This window comes from Mixophyes fleayi, chromosome 2 (assembly GCF_038048845.1).
Source record: "Mixophyes fleayi isolate aMixFle1 chromosome 2, aMixFle1.hap1, whole genome shotgun sequence".
Lineage (NCBI taxonomy): Eukaryota > Metazoa > Chordata > Amphibia > Anura > Limnodynastidae > Mixophyes > Mixophyes fleayi.
The window spans coordinates 363,688,513-363,706,226 of NC_134403.1; the positions used below are offsets into that span (position 1 = coordinate 363,688,513).

A 17,714-nucleotide genomic window follows, 5' to 3' on the forward strand; every position below is an offset into this window, starting at 1 on the left:
TAATTGGTTAGGTTCAACTGACACCCAATCAGGTAACACATGTACTATGCAGCTATTATGGACAACCATTTGAAATTCTCCATGCACTTCCAGTCCACAATAGCAGGTCCAGATATTGCTGCTCTCCCCTGCGTTGCTTAACTTCCAGTCCACAATGGCAGGTCCAGAGATTGCTGTGAAGTAAGAAGAAGTAACAGGGAAGGGGCTATCCCTTCTCTGGTATGTGGGGTTAATTTTCACAGAAAGCAAGACGTTTATTTCTTTATACATTTAGTGTCGTTATTGTATTTCAACATGCTATGTACTCACAGCATTGTGCAATATTTACATGGCAGAGTACAGGAACATACTTCATATGGAAGTACATTAAGAAACTTTATGTTTAAGATACTGCACCCAGTGCTTCTGATTCAGGAGGTGGAGGAAGTTAAATCACTTCAACAGGATGGTGCACTCTGTAGCAAAGATGATTATAAGCACAGGAAAACTGCCAATAACCCAAGTCCTAGTTATTGGTTAATGGGCAACAAAGCAGAAACTGTGTCAGTGCCCCGTTAACTAACCTGGCTCCAAAACCCAATACTACACACCTACCAAAAAATGAAAACATAACTCCCTTATCCTCTATTAATTGTTTTCTGCTTCTTTCTAATGCATACTTGCCAACTCTTCCTGAGAGCAGGGCAACCTCCCGGTTCTCGCCCCCGCAATAGATAAGTGGCAGGGGGCGGGGCTTAATGATGCAAATATCGCATCATCTTAGCCCCCTGCTGTAATTGGCCAAAATTGTAACAATCGTTTAGGGGGTGGGGCCAAAATGATGGGATTCATAAAGCCCCACCCCCCGGGATCTCCCCCGGGATCTCCCTGAAGCCAACGAGGAAAAGTTGGCAAGTATGTTCTAATGTTTATTGTGTTTTTCTGCTCATTTGTCTGCTCCTTATATCGTGTCTGTCTTGTCCGTTGTCTGACCTTCTTGTCTACTCACCCTGGTTTATCCTTCTTTTTTTTTCTCACATGGGGCCTATTTATGACATCCTAAACCATGCAGACACTGCTTTTCCCGCATAGTTTAGGCATTTTTAAGTAAAATTGCCTAATGCAGGGATGTCTCCAGCATTAAGCAAAATGACCGCATTAAACTGCAGACAACATAATTCTCAAAGGGAATTATGGTCTGGGCAGTTTTATCAAGCTCTGAAAAGCTTAGCTTTTCGGAGCTTGTCCCGATGGCTGACGGCATTCAAGTCTATGGGGACAGCATCGCATCAAAAGATCCCTCTCCGGTAGCATTGCGGCTCTCCCCTGTGCTGTTTAACGTGAATAGCAACTGTACATCCGCCACCTCTGGGTCAGAACCCAGAGTCTTACTTAGAAAAGAGTTGTCACTGGGACAGACTCCTCTCTGATGCGCTGTCCCGACATGACTTGTATATTAAATTGCCCCAAAAGGTCATTTGTCATTGTTGCGATGACAGATGATACTTAACGGGGCAAAAACCAGATAATATCTTAAATAGGCCCCATGGTCTGGAGGATGTCACACTTGGATTGCCCTAATTTATGTTTTGTTTGCCTCCCTTTTTTTTGCCCCCATTGTTTCTTGGACTCTTGTCTTCCTCCCAATGTCCAGGCCTTTTTTTAGGAGCTTTTAAATATAGATTATGCGCTGTACCTGTGTTGAGCAAGATTAGATACTTCAACTCCACACTGCATATGTCACCTAATCCATAGTTACTATCTTAGTCCAACACAAAACTAGGATTTCTTATCTACCACCCATCATGTTACGTATAATTATCTACAGAATGTCTTTTGGGCTTCTCAAGAGCTGTACTTTCTGTGGAGTTGTTAACATCTCTTCCAGTTCCATAACATTTAGGAAGGCATTGGAAACTTACCTAAGCGCACAAGTCACACAGCCAATGTATGCAGGGGAAGATTTGGCTGGCCTATAGTGAGTGATATTTTTGTAGCACTAGACAGCTGCCTATTAATCTGCCACGAACATTGCTCCTCCCCCCATTTCCTCTATCCAGGTGTAGGGATATGCAGCAATATGCAAAAATCTATATATGGACTCAGAGAAAAGCTTATCTTGCCCAAAGAAAAAAGAAAAAAGATCCATGTCCAAATTTAAATGAGCCAATATATGTGGTACAGTTAAATTGGGCACTTTTGGTGGGTATCTCAGACTGAAGGATCCTTGTGGTGGGTGTACCCTGGGACACGCATCACCACTGGTTCATGTATTTTTGAAAACTTTTCCCAAGTTCCAGAGGAGAAACTACAAGTTTACTCTAAGGGGGAGCCGTACCTAAATAGGTAACTGCAATAAATTGGACAATCCTTGTACTATTTTTATATATATTTTCTTTAACTTTATTTATTTACAGTTAGCTTTTATCTAATGCCTCCTCCTTTAATGTACATCAAAGTGAGGGCACATTATTATCATTTGTATCTAAATTTGGTAGCTACTGCTACTATATAAGAACAATGCATTTACCTCGAGTTAGGAATTTGGAATATAAGTTTTGTGAAGACTGAGGAGATTGAAGTGGGTATGTCAGAGCATTAGATGACAGTTGAGCAGGAGAAATCTTGTTTAGAAAGTAATTAAAAGAGCACAGAGGATAACTAGGAATGTAAGATCAGAGACATCGATAGGACAAGAGTTTTGGAATATTTTGTGTAAATAGCAATACCATATTGGGTCAAGTATTAAGAATTTGAGTACTCTGTGTGCGTGAGGGGGAGTGGATGAAGCTCCATTGAAAGAACCTCTAAAAGCAATCAGATATGTGACAGAAACCAGGAGAAATACCATGACAATGGGGCATTATCAGAAGCAGAGAGTGGGGTGGGTTTAAGCTGGAATGAAGAGTTTCCAAAAAGGAGTTGGAGGTACAGCATATTTTTGGGAGCCCCCTCTGCAGAGGAGTGGGAAAAGAGATGTGCGCCACCATAGCGGCGGTGCCACCAGAGAGTTTGTGGCCACATCGTGTTGGGGATATGGTCAACACGTGGTGTGGCTGCACCTCTATGGACATATTATGTATTAAAACCAGACCAAACTATCTATTGGGTGATGAAGATGTTTGGAGACAAATGAGAAGTTATAGGACAACAATGGGTGAGTGATTGTTTCTTGAATACTGGAATTTAGATATAGCAATAACTTTTGAGTGGGATAGGGGGAATTTTTCAGACAAGGCTTGGACCAGAGTGGTGGGATAAGTGCTAAGCTGATCTGAGCATCACACATTAACTTTACGGTGTTCTGGAGATATCAGTTCTCTGTCAACACATTTTTACAAATACGAATCGATCTTTATAAAGTCAGCTGTTTAAGTGTAAACAATGGCTTATCACAGTGCTATTAATCTAACAGCCTCTATTTAAGAAGTGCTCAGTGCTGTTGTCTATCAGTGGGCACTGCGACTCAAACTTATTGAAAATGCATCCTCTTATGTGCAATGGGAGAAAGTGGTTCCAGCTAACTCCTAATATTCCTATGATAAGACCTTGAGAAAACAGAGGCTCAGAGGTTGTTGTAAGTTATATGGTGAGAAATAAGGAGCATGGAGAACACATAATCAGCAGCTTTGTACTGGGGCTCAAGCTCACTACAATGGTGCCAGTTAGAGTAGGAAAAGTAACATGGTCTCCGCCAAATTCTGGCGCTAGTCGGAGCCCCAACCTGGTGATGGAGGCTCTAACCAACCTCCTGGTTTCAGGTGGGGACAGGAAGATAAAGTAACCCTCTTTGCAAATCTAGTGGCCATAAGTTCACACATATCAGTAAATCAGTAACTGGCTGGCAGAGAGACACTCACAACTTCTCGAGTACAAATGCTGTTAAAGGAGAAGCACATTGTGTTTTGGGGAAAAAGGACACTTGTGTTGACAGTAATCATATACCACATGATCTTTAGTGTCAAGCCAGGTAAGGGACTTCCAAATTCTGCAAAATTATCTATTTTTGATTTAAATTGCATCACGCATCCAGGTTGTCAGTCACTAGCATATATATTTCTTTTTTTTTTGGTCTAGGATTTTAGATTGATCTATGTAGTCTGTTAAAAATAAACAGATGAGCTTGTTAAAATATTTTAATACAGGCAACATGCCAAGTCAAGTGTACATAGCGAGGGAACAGAATGGGGTGGCACCGGTACTAGATTACAGAATATAATTGAACTTGAGCCAGAACATGAAGAATCAATTACTTTTGCTTGTGACAAGAATGACTGTAGTAGCAATAGTAATAGCCAGTGCGCCCATAGAGGTGCTGTGCCCAGGGCCACCCAAAATAATTATGGGGCCCCTGACAAATTTTGATCCTGGGCCCACCTCCCCTTGAGAGATGAATTTATTAACTTCCAAAACTTTAAACAAATGGTCAATGGTATGAACTCTATGGTATGTAATCTACGGTGTGTACTCTATGGTATGCAATCTATTTTGTTTACTATATGGCATGTAATCTATGGTGTGTACTCTATGGTATGTAATCTACGGTGTGTACTCTATGGTATGCAATCTATGGTGTTTACTGTATGGCATGTAATCTATGGTGTGTACTCTATGGTATGTAATCTACGGTGTGTACTCTATGGTATGCAATCTATGGTGTGTACTCTATGGTATGCAATCTATGGTGTGTACTCTATGGTATGTAATCTATGGTGTGTAATCTATGGTATGTAATCTATGGTATGTAATCTATGGTGTGTACTCTATGGTATGTAATCTATGGTGTGTACTCTATGGTGTGTACTCTATGGCATGTAATCTATGGTGTGTACTCTATGGTATGCAATCTATGGTGTGTACTCTATGGTATGTAATCTATGGTGTGTACTCTATGGTATGTAATCTATGGTGTGTACTCTATGGTATGTAATCTATGGTGTGTACTCTATGGTATGTAATCTATGGTGTGTACTCTATGGTATGTAATATATGGTGTGTACTCTATGGCATGTAATCTATGGTGTGTACTCTATGGTATGTAATCTATGGTGTGTACTCTATGGCATGTAATCTATGGTGTGTACTCTATGGTATGTAATCTATGATGTGTACTCTATGGCATGTAATCTATGGTGTGTACTCTATGGCATGTAATCTATGGTGTGTACTCTATGGTATGTAATCTATGATGTGTACTCTATGGCATGTAATCTATGATGTGTACTCTATGGCATGTAATCTATGGTGTGTACTCTATGGTATGCAATCTATGGTGTGTAATCTATGGCATGTAATCTATGGTGTGTACTCTATGGTATGTAATCTATGATGTGTACTCTATGGCATGTAATCTATGGTGTGTACTCTATGGCATGTAATCTATGGTGTGTACTCTATGGTATGTAATCTATGATGTGTACTCTATGGCATGTAATCTATGATGTGTACTCTATGGTATGTAATCTATGGTGTGTACTCTATGGTATGCAATCTATGGTGTGTAATCTATGGTATGTAATCTATGGTATGTAATCTATGGTGTGTACTCTATGGTATGTAATCTATGGTGTGTACTCTATGGTGTGTACTCTATGGCATGTAATCTATGGTGTGTACTCTATGGTATGCAATCTATGGTGTGTACTCTATGGCATGCAATCTATGGTGTGTACTCTATGGCATGTAATCTATGGTGTGTACTCTATGGCATGTAATCTATGGTGTGTACTCTATGGCATGTAATCTATGGTGTGTACTCTATGGTGTGTAATCTATGGTGTGTACTCTATGGTATGTAATCTATGGTGTGTACTCTATGGTATGTAATCTATGGCGTGTACTCTATGATATGCAATCTATGGTGTGTAATCTATGGTATGTAATCTATGGTGTGTAATCTATGGTATATAATCTATTATATGCACTCTGTGGGCCTGATTAAGGAACGTAAAGCAAAAAAGGAGTACATTTTTCTCCTTGACAAACCATGTTACAATGCAAGGGGTGCAAATTAGTTTATTATTTTGCACATAAGTTAAATACTGGTTGCTTTTTCATCCTGCACACGAATAGTTTTTAGCTGTATGTTTACACCAATTTTTTTCTCATCTATAAACCTGTCCCCACATTTAAAATGTAACATGATTTTGCCCAGGTTATTTTTTTTGCTTTACTTTCCTTAACGTATCAGGGCCTCAAAGATTCTTTGGCTCTGTCCACCAGACTCTGATTGTAGAAGAGATGTGAACCCCTGGGTATTTTCCCTACCCTTTGCTTTAAAATTACTGTGGGCAGAGAGAGAACTTTTATAGTAACCCACTACACCTATGTTACTGTGGTGATATCTAACAGGTGAGCTTTAATCAGGGTATTCCCAGTTGCTGCTGGTCAGAAGATCAGCTGGAGACGGTACAGTCAGGGCCGTCGAGAGAAAAATGTGGCTCTGGTACAGCATATTTTTGGGGCCCCCCTCTGTAGAGGAGTGGGAAAAGGATGTGTGCCGTCACATAGAGGCGGTGCTGCCAGAGAGGGGGCAGTCACATTGTATTGGGGGTTTGGTCAACATGTGATAGTGTTACAAAGAAGGCCACAGGAGAGGTGGCAGTATGAGCATATGATTGTATACCCCCCTCTTCCACCACTCTATATATATACAGCTAGATATATATAATAGGCCCTGTTCCATGTGCCTGCAAGCGCAAAGGACACTTACAGCCTACGATCTTGGGGAGTGAACTGGGCAGGGAAGGGGCATTTTAATGCAGCCAATATACAATAGGAGCGTGCCAAACCCACGTGCACACAGCCACATCCGCATCAAGCTCTACCCACGTCAAAGTTACTTACTTTTATGTCGTACCTTTTGCTCCAGCTACAGGGTTAGTCTAAGTCCTGATTACCAGTGATGACAGTCTCATATGCATGCTATAATATGTGTTTGCAATCACGACCAATTGTAAAAATTTATTTTATGCTCAGTAGACATTAACAACATTCTAATAAATGTATTTCATTGGGAAATGTAAAAAAAACAAAAATACTTCTTTTTTTTTAACTGTTTTTTCATTAATGTCTTTATTATTACCTGGTGACATTAATTCAGTATATTTTTTTCCTGTGCGTTCCTCTGCGAATTTATAATCCACATAGGGATTGGAAGTATCCTGCAATGTCTTGTGTGGTAGAGTACAGCAGACATACACTTGAATTCAACAGTGCACGTATTTTGAGATCTGTTCATTGCTAAATTTGTGAGTACACAAAGCCTAAAAATGTGCGTGTAATACTGAACGCGGGTTGCGCTCGGAATACATGCTTCGATGAATCAGTCCCATTGTATTAAAGGTAAATAAGTGGATGTCCAATCAGGTCGTGGTTCAAAAGCACAAAAACGTTTATTTCGCAAATAAGAGTAAGTTAAAAAGTAACACCATTATAGTGCGCAAGCACGGCTGGTACCGGCATTGGGCATTGTATCCTGCTGTGCAAAGTGCAGAGCGGAGTCATTTATGCACAAGAGGATGCGGTGGGGGGTGGGCGATTGTATAGCAGGAGTTTCAGTCACAGTTTCACTGGTCACTTTCCTGTAGGTCAAAGGTCAGGGACAGTCCAATAACAGATTACTATAGGTCAGCTCTTCAATTCTTTGTTCTTGAGGCTTGTGTCTTTCTCCGTGGTAACTGAACTGTGTATGTGACCAACTGCTCACCCCCCAGCCACCCACCAAATACTGGTTACACAGGTAATTCCTCTCTGGCTCCTGCCATTAAAGAGGCACATAAGTGTGCTCAGTATAATGCTATAAAAAGTTGGATTTTATACACAATGAAACAACAATAGTAATAAATCAGATGTGATCGCAACAGTGTACGGTCGCATCAAACCGCAAATGTGTGTATTTAATTGTGATCGCATTGTACAACACAGTTTTAATTATTTGACTTTAACAGTTGTTAAAAAGTTCAGAGGCTACGTAAAGTAAGTCACAAAACATGGAGTAAATTGCTCTTAGAAACGCCGTACACATCTCGAGGTGCATCCACCAAATCAGCAGCAGCAGCGATTTTTTTTTTGCCCCTTGCCACTAGCAGGACGATACACCTCCTAACAAGGGTGTATGCGTGTTTTGGCAGGTCTGTATGTGTCGCATGTTTGTAAATGCATCTTTTGTGTGCATAGCCAATATTAGAACACCCCTTCCCTCCCCCCCTTCTGTCTCTCCAGGCGCAGGTGGGCTCACCTGCTAGATACACATAAGTCTGTATAAGGTTATATGTGTGCACCCAATTACTGGGCATGCTCAGAATGATTTCATGCATGATACGCCACGGAATCCGGCGCACGTCCTACTCTGCACCAGTCCCCCTGTGCGCCAGAAGTCGAAGCTGACAGCTACCAGTGCCAGCTACCAATCGAATCAGGTTTGGGGAAAGAATGACTTGGAGGGTCAAATCTACTGAAAGGTACTAGGGCATGAACATGGCTGATTTATACCAACTTCTCTTTTCATTCAAAAATTAAGAGGTTGAAGTCTATCCTGAACTTTCTACTTTGGCTTCAGTAGCCCTTACACACTCTCCCCTTATCAACTTCAAGCTGTCAATGTGGATTTTCAACACAAAAGAGAATAACTGAAGAATAACAGACAATCTTGAAGATCTTTCAAGAATTTCTGATTACGGACCTTCATTTGTTTTGAAAGATGAAACCATTCAATGCAATTTTTTTGCTTAAATGGTGAATATCTAACATGATATGCCAATTTACTGTCAAGCTGAATTACCCACAATCCCATTCTCCTCGTTGGATAGGTATACTCCTTAAAAATATTAAGAGGAGTAGCTTCACTCCTGCCTAAAATAATGTAGAGTGACCCCTAAGGAGCAAGAAGTTTTTTGTTTTGTTTTTAAACTGCTAATTATAAGGCTTTTTCACTACATTAGGGGAACATTTTAATGATAAATCCCCCTAAGAGTTTCACAAGTGCACCGAAAGCCATTTACACCTTAGGGGAGACTTCAGGCATTTCTTGTGTGCACCAATCCAACGCAAGAGGGCGAAACATGAATAGACGGATTTCTATTGGTGCAACTCGGACAATAGTTAAATAGCATCAGTGCATCATTCTAGGAATTTTTAGAATACATTCTAACTGTGTTCTTACGTAGATGCAGATATTGCTGGGTGACAGAACAGGTGTGTCCTGTCCTGTGCAGGTAAAAACCTCACCCACAATCAACACAGGCTTCAAAATCTCTCACACAGCAGATGGATATGACAGTACAGTGCTTGAGATAAGATCTTACACGACAAGCCATGGGGACGTGGATCTACTTCCTAATCGTTGCTACCCTTCTCCAATGTAAGTTTTAATTCAGAGACTGTTATATTTGATTACAACTTTATAATGAATGATGAATAATTATTAATTTTTTTTATTTTATCATTACATCTCTTATAAAAAATGCATTTACAGTCTTAGTATAAATATGAGATATTGTTGGGTCTGACTTCTGTTTCCATCTCTGCTACGTTTTATTAATTAATCTCTACTTGTGAGCAACTACCCCAGAATGTGTTTGCATTATGTTTAATGTACATTTTACTTTTACTTTTGCTATTTACTATTGCTATTACTATTGCTAGCAGTCACAGTTTAATAAAACAATGTGCTTCAGACTACAACGTAATACAATGTTAATTAAATACGGAAGGATGGGTGTTGAAACTGAAATAAAATGTTTTAATACCTCTAAAGTGGGGATATACATTTATTATTATTTAATAACACTTATATTATTATTATTATTATTATTATTATTATTATTATTATTATTATTATTTGTAGTAGTAGTTGTATCCTAACATAGAAACAGATTATACTTTGAACAATAAGATTAAAATATAAATAAGAACATAAATAAGAACATTAAAAAACAACAAACAATAATAAAAACAACAACTTCCGCTCTATAATTTGCAGCAATGAAATCAATTTAAACATTTTTTACACTCAAAATGTTATACATTGATCTAGTATATCCGCATGTTAATTCATGTTTTCTCAGTACAGCATGGATTTAGACGACATTTAATGAAATTATGTTTTTATTAATATATCATCATTATTATTGTTGGTTACTTTTAATTTGTTAGTGTTGCTAGTATTGTTATTTAAAAAGATTAATCTGATTAACAGAGAACCATGTAGATGGAAGCGAGTGGAGAGGGTGAAGGGGGGAAATCTTTTGATGAAATGCTTGTCTGGCTGTAGGTTGATTAATAGTTATCTGTACTATATTGCTGATTCCTCAGCTTTAATTGATACATGTTTCATAGTTTAGGCTTTGAAGCATTCGAATTTGGATGTCATTCTTTGTATGAATATGTAAGAAAATTCTTTGAATAACATTTGTTTTTAATTGGTATAAATGATTTGGTCTTCTTACATCCTGTCCAGCAATATGTACATCTTTACACTTAACTGTCTGTCATTCTCTTGATTTAAATATAAGTATATACACCTTGCTTGCTTTGTGAGTTTGTGTTATAATTATGTATAATGAACTATTTATGTGGATTTATGCATTTAAATGTATCTTGTGTACATTTGGACATTTGAAATATTGGGAGGTTTTAACTCTGGTTCTTGTGGTGATTTAGAAATGTGTTTAAAAAAAGTTACGGCATAGTGTTTTAGTATATGGACTTGTGAATTTAGTCTTGTGTATTTTTTAGCATAGCTAACAATGATTTAAAATAATTTCCAAGGTCACATTGCAGAGGATTAGTCATATTATTCATAATCATCATCATCATCATCAGTTACTTATATAGCGCCACTAATTCCGCAGCGCTGTACAGAGATTTCACTCACATCAGTCCCTGCGCCATTGGAACTAACAGTCTAAATTCCCTAACACACACACACAGACAGACACAAACAGAGAGAGAGAGACTAGGGTCAATTTAGAAAGCAGCCAGTTAACCTACCAGTATGTTTTTGGACATACTAAAACAAAACTACATATAAAGATCCATAGAAGTAACACTGGCTCGTTGACATAAACTACACAAAAAAGTACACACATTTATATATACATTGAGTATTGATTAGTATTGGGACTTGGATTGACAATGTCTGGCATTGTGTTTTTAAAAGACTTTTCTTTTATTTACTCACAGCCACAAACTTTTACTGACACATTGTTGATTTACTATTAAATATATATCTAAATAAGAAATTGTGAGCAAGTTTGAGTGCAAGGAGACTCAGAAATTCTGAATAAGGGGTTAACAGCACTATATGAGTCCATATTATATGTAATTAAATATTGTCAGTAATCAGTAGGATATAATGTATCAAAGAAAGTTTTAAAAGTTTATTTTTCACTAGAGGTAAATTTCTTGACAGTTGATTGGAACACATTAATCATGCTCATATACTGCTGTATACTGAGCCGTAGAAAAAGCAGCCACAGAATATTATAATAAAACAGAACAGTTATGTTAATTATTAATCCTGAACAAGGATCTGATGTCATGAAAGTGAAGAGCTGCTGGTGTTATAAAACATGATACTTATCGGAGAATTCAATCTACAGATTACTAATTATACTTATCACAGGTCTGTCTGACCAGTGGCCCCTTAAGTCTTTTCTGAGGGCCCCATCTTTAGTGACAAACTCTGTAGAATAAATGACAATGTTTTTTAAAAATATTTTACCAATCTGTTATAACATAACACAACATCTTCATATAAATACTTGGGAAGGGCTGATTTAGTAGGAACACAGTAATAATTGATACAGAAGCCCGATCCGGTGTAGGTAAGTTAGTTATCACACCCTTGGCTCCGTCCATTGTCCTGCCAGGATACAGGTGCTGCCAACAGTGCACCATGCGCCAAGCACGGTCTATATCCAGAGATGTGCGGCAATTCTATATAAGGTTATCGTCATAAATAAAAAAGAAAAGAACTTGATCAGGTCTTATTTTGTTAGACATCTTTGCTAAACGGTTAAGCAATGTACACAGGTCTAAGTTTATATAGTCTTAGCTCTCTTACAAAAATAGAGTTTCATCAGGACGGAGAATTCTACAAGATCTGATGTAGAGTACGATAATATGTTAGATTGTAAGGACACGATCCAGAGAAGCATGTTTTCATCTTTTGTGTTTCTGAGCATAGAATAGTGCCCCATGGTTCATGTTCAAATCAAGATATTTTATTGATTTCAAGTCACCGGGTGTAGATCCATTGTGTTCTATAACACACTGCAATCAGGGCTGCTCTATTTATCAACAAAAATAGAGAACAGTGATGTTTTTCTTAATACAATGTTTAAACATAGATTATAAACAACAGGGGGGACTCGAAATGTCTCAAACTATCAAGGGTAAACACAATTTGTGCCTCATCACCTTTTTCTATATGTACAACATACACGTAATATACACACAATATATCACATATAGAATCCTGCTCTAGTATAGTCTACAAAGTACATCATCATCATCAGTTATTTCTATAGAGCCACTAATTCCACAGCACTGTATAGAGAACTCACTCACATCAGTCCCTGCCGCATTGGAGCGTACAGTCTAAATTCCCTAACATACACAGAGAGAGAGAGAGAAAGAGAGAGAGAGAGAGAGAGACTAGGGTCAAATTTGATAGCAGTCAATTAACCTACTAGTAAGTTTTTGGAGTGTGGGAGGAAACCGGAGCACCTGGAGGAAACCCACGCAAACACAGGGAAAACATACAAACTCCTCACAGATAAGGCCATGGTCGGGAATCGAACTCATGACCCCAGTGCTGTGAGGCAGAAGTGCTAACCACTAGGCCACTGTTGTGCCCCATTGTTTGTAAGCCCTCTGCATCACCTGCTGGTCATAAAGCGTACTGCATGTTTTTCAAATACTTTCTCAGCGTCTGTGGAACAGTATGTGTTGACTGTGGGGATTGCTTGTCATACCCTTTATGATAGTGCTTTAAATGACATTTATGATATTTGTCACAGATTCAGGCAGGGGATTTTAGCTACTTGCCAGTATTTTCACTACTGAGCTTGGAGGCGCTGAGTCTAACGCACCCCCAGTGTTCACCGGGGACCCCTGCAAGAAGGTGTGGGCTTTGCTGCAAGAGAGGCGCAGGTCGCGGTTCTCTGAGTCAGTTACTAGCAAAGTAGATAGGTGAACAGAGAATGGTCAGGTGGCCCGGGTACAAACCAGCTGGGAGCGAAGTACAGAATCGATATCCAAATAATGGTCAGGGAAACCAGAGGTCAGAAGTCAAGAGGTAGCAGCAGTACAGGAATCAGAATCTAAGAGAAAAGTCACAATCAAAGCCGAGACAGGAACCAAGGAATATCCAAATGCTGGGAAAGGGGAGAAAGTAACAGGTACAGGACACTGGAACAAGGATGAGCGCTAGAGCTGGGCGAGACCAAATACTCTGGCACCCTAATTATTAAATAGGGAGGCTATAAGGAGTCTCTGGTGGCCAGTGACATCACAGACCACCGCCAGAGTTCAGGATCGCGTCCCGTTGCCAGGCAACGGGACACACATGTGCCGAACACCGGAATGGTGACCAAGACAGACAGACGACCTTCCCTGCGAGGCAGCAAGGAAGCGAGGACGGTGCATGACAATATTAAAATATTGTTGATCAGCTCTTATGAGAAGAAATAATACAGATGTCTTACCATTTACTGGGGATAAGGTGAAGAAATAGTAATTATTATTATTATATTACTATCATTGTTAGTATTATTGTGTTGCTAATGTTATTATAATTATTAATAAATATTATTATTATTATTATTATTAGTAGTAGTAGTAGTAGTAGTAGTAGTAGTACTAGTAGTTGTAGTAATTGACAAGAAGTCTGTGATTATTAAGGTGCTTTTGACTTTTTATCGATCTTCATCTCCTGCATGGCTGTAAGCCCCCTGATTGGAAGCATGATTGATAGAACTACTATAGCAAATCAGATAATCAGAAGGTTTATGGCAGCACAGTGTATTTTAGGATATGAATGTGCTGATCTTGTGGGGGGGTTAGTGACCTGTACACTAATGTGGTTATGTGAGGTCAGGGCTGCATGTGACAGGGGCAGTGCCATGATGTAATGAGGGAGGGGCCAGAGGAAGGTAAGCAGTCACAGAACTGAGAGTTTGACATACCTCTCAAAAGGTCCCGATTTGATGGCTCTGACCCGCTGTCCCTATTGGGAAAGATAAGTCCCGTGGGTGGTAAATTTGAGGGGAATGCGTCATTCACTTCTGCACTGCATGAAAGAGCAGCAGTGAACGGGTGCTGAAAATGGTGTTTGGAGGCAAGGGCAGTACGTGCAAGGCTAGCCGTAAGGTGTGGGGCCATGCCCCCATCATGATGTGGCCTCTCCCATCCCCCTGCTAGAGAGACAATTGTTGTGAGATATGGTTAGATAGTAAACTCTCAACAGCACAAAGTAATGTTACCGAGAAACAAAACAGAATGATTGTGGTGCCATCAAAGTTCATACATCCAAATTGCTTTAAGAAGCACAGGAGATAATCCACATAAATAAAGACTACAATAAAATATGGTGGGCATCCTTTTAGAATTTATTTTGTTATTGTTTGGTGTGGAATAAAAATATTCAGTTTAGTGTGTGTGGACAAGCCTGCATATTTTATTGGTATGATGGAGGGAGGGGAATGGAGGCAAATGGAAAGTCACAGGCTGAGAATTAAGTCGTGAAATCAGCAGGGTCCCCCAACAAACTGATGTAGGAAGTTTCTTGTATGAAATGGCATTCTATATAAAACAAAGCTCACTCATAACACTCAAAACCATTTATGTTCTCCTGAAGTCTTAAACTCAAGCCAAATTAATAGTTACCAATATGAGAAGCCGAAAATCAAAGTTTCATGGTACATATTTCAATTTTCACTTAGTTAAGAAAATACACATCTATATTACTCTTTTGATATTTTTATATGTAATTGCTAACTTTATCATTATTATTATTCTTACCTACAGCATTGTTATCTGGAGATTCAACTTCCACCACAGACTATACAGACTTCTCCACTACAGACTATACCGAATTCTCCACTGTAAGTACTGATTTTGGGACATCTTCAACTAATGAACAGTCAGCTACCACAGAAAGCACGACATTAACAGAAACAGATGTATCTCAAAGCTCTTCAATTACCTCTGAAACATCTCCAGTAACTTCAAATATTGTTGAATCTACAACAGTATCATCAGAGAGTTCAACAGTTCTAGAATCAATGGAAACAACTGCTGACAATTTAACTTCTTCAGTCCATGAGGCTTCAACAACAATAGATAGTTTGTCAACAACCTTCTCAACACCGTCCGAATCTTCAAACTCTGCCTTAACAAATGAAATCTCCTCCTCCACCTCGAACATTATTGAATCTACATCACTGTCATCATCTTTAAGTCCTATGGAAACATCCAGCTCATCAGCCAACTCAATATCCACTGACACAGTAACAGAATCACTGGGTACGAGTGCTAACACTTTAACATCTTCAGTTACTGAAGTTACTGAGACTTCTGCTACTACAGATAATTTATCGACAAAATTGTCAACATTGTTAACAGATGACACCACTATAGATGTAACTCAAACCTCTTCATTATCCTCTGAAACACCAACACCATTAGTAATTTCAACGACTGTTGAGTCTATATCAGTGCCATCCCCTCTTACCCCTACTGACACATCCACTGGAATAGTAGAGATCTCAACAGAAGCTACATCATCCATCTCAAAATCCACTGGTGCAAACTCCGAAACGCCAGACACAAGTGTTGATATAGCAACATCATCAGTTGCTGAGACTTCAGCAACAGCAGAGAGTTTATCAACAATCTTTTCAACATTGCCTGATTCTGCAATAACAGAGGAAACCACCACATATTTATCTTCAACCTTTTCAACAACCTCTGAAATATCTTCATTGCCTTCAACTATTGTTGAATCTACATCAGTCTCATCATCATTAACTCATAGTGACACATCCAGTGGAGCAATAGAAAGCTCAACTGAGATCTCAACAGAAGCTACATCACCCTTTACAATATCCACTGGTGCAAACTCTGAAACGCCAGTCACAAGTGTTGATATTACAACATCATCATCAAGTGGAACAGTAGTAATGTCAACTCCAGTTTTAACATCATCCAACTCACTATCCACTGAAACACTTGCAGAATCATTGGTCCCAAGTGATAGCATGTCCACATCCCTATCAGTTACTGAGACTTCAGCTATTACAGATGATTTGTCAACACTGTCAGCTTCTGCATTAACAGATGAATCCACTACAGATGTATCTTTAACATCTTCATTAAGCTCTGAAACACCTTCAATAATCTCAACTACTGTAGAATCTACATCAGTGGATTCCTCTTTTAGCCCTACTGACACATCCACTGGAACACTTGAGATCTCAACAGAAGCTACATCACCCATAACAATATCCACTGGTGCAAACTCTGAAACGCCAGTCACAAGTGTTGATATTACAACATCATCAGTTGTTGAGACTTCAGCAAAAACAGATAGTTTATCGACAATCTTCTCAACATTGTCTGCTTCTGTTATATCAGATGAGACAACAACAAATGAATTTTCAAGTTCTGCAGTGACCTCTGAATCCAATTCACTGACTTCAAATATTGTTGAATCTACATCAGAATCATCGTCTATAAGTCCTACTGACATATCCAGTGCAGTAACAGAAAATTCAACTCCAGGTTTGACATCATCTCCTTCAGTTTCCACTGGAACAATTCTAGAATCAATAGCCACAAGTGCTGACACATTCACTACTTCAGATTTTGAGACTCCAACTACCATAGATAGTTTGTCAACAATCCTGTCATCATCTTCAGATTCTGCATTGACAGGAACAGAGACCACCAGCACAAATGTATCTCCAAGCTCTGGATTGACTTCTGACATCTCCTCCATCACCTCATCTACTGTTGAATTTACATCATTACCATCATCTGTAAGTTCTACGGACACATCAAGTGGAACAGTAGAAATGTCAACTACAGTTTTAACATCATCCAACTCACTATCCACTGAAACACTTGCAGAATCATCGGTCCCAAGTGATAGCATGTCCACATCCCTATCAGTTACTGAGACTTCAGCTATTACAGATGATTTGTCAACACTGTCAGCTTCTGCATTAACAGATGAATCCACTACAGATGTATCTTTAACATCTTCATTAAGCTCTGAAACACCTTCAATAATCTCAACTACTGTAGAATCTACATCAGTGGATTCCTCTTTTAGCCCTACTGACACATCCACTGGAACACTTGAGATTTCAACAGAAGCTACTTCACCCATAACAATATCCACTGGTGCAAACTCTGAAACGCCAGTCACAAGTGTTGATATTACAACATCATCAGTTGTTGAGACTTCAGCAAAAACAGATAGTTTATCGACAATCTTCTCAACATTGTCTGCTTCTGTTATATCAGATGAGACAACCACAAATGAATTTTCAAGTTCTGCAGTGACCTCTGAATCCAATTCACTGACTTCAAATATTGTTGAATCTACATCAGAATCATCGTCTATAAGTCCTACTGACATATCCAGTGCAGTAACAGAAAATTCAACTCCAGGTTTAACATCATCTCCTTCAGTTTCCACTGGAACAATTCTAGAATCAATAGCC

General features: G+C 39.0%; 1 protein-coding gene across 1 annotated transcript in view; it reads left to right on the forward strand.

The window, feature by feature from the left end:
- The first annotated feature begins 9,237 nt into the window (after nucleotides 1-9,237).
- The window catches only part of LOC142139577 (uncharacterized), a 38,865-nt gene continuing 30,388 nt past the window's right edge, over nucleotides 9,238-17,714 (forward strand). The window contains exons 1-2 of the mRNA XM_075197299.1: nucleotides 9,238-9,340; nucleotides 15,013-15,089. The gene's annotated coding sequence lies outside the window, so the exon portion shown is untranslated. The remainder of the gene's footprint in view (nucleotides 9,341-15,012; nucleotides 15,090-17,714) is intronic.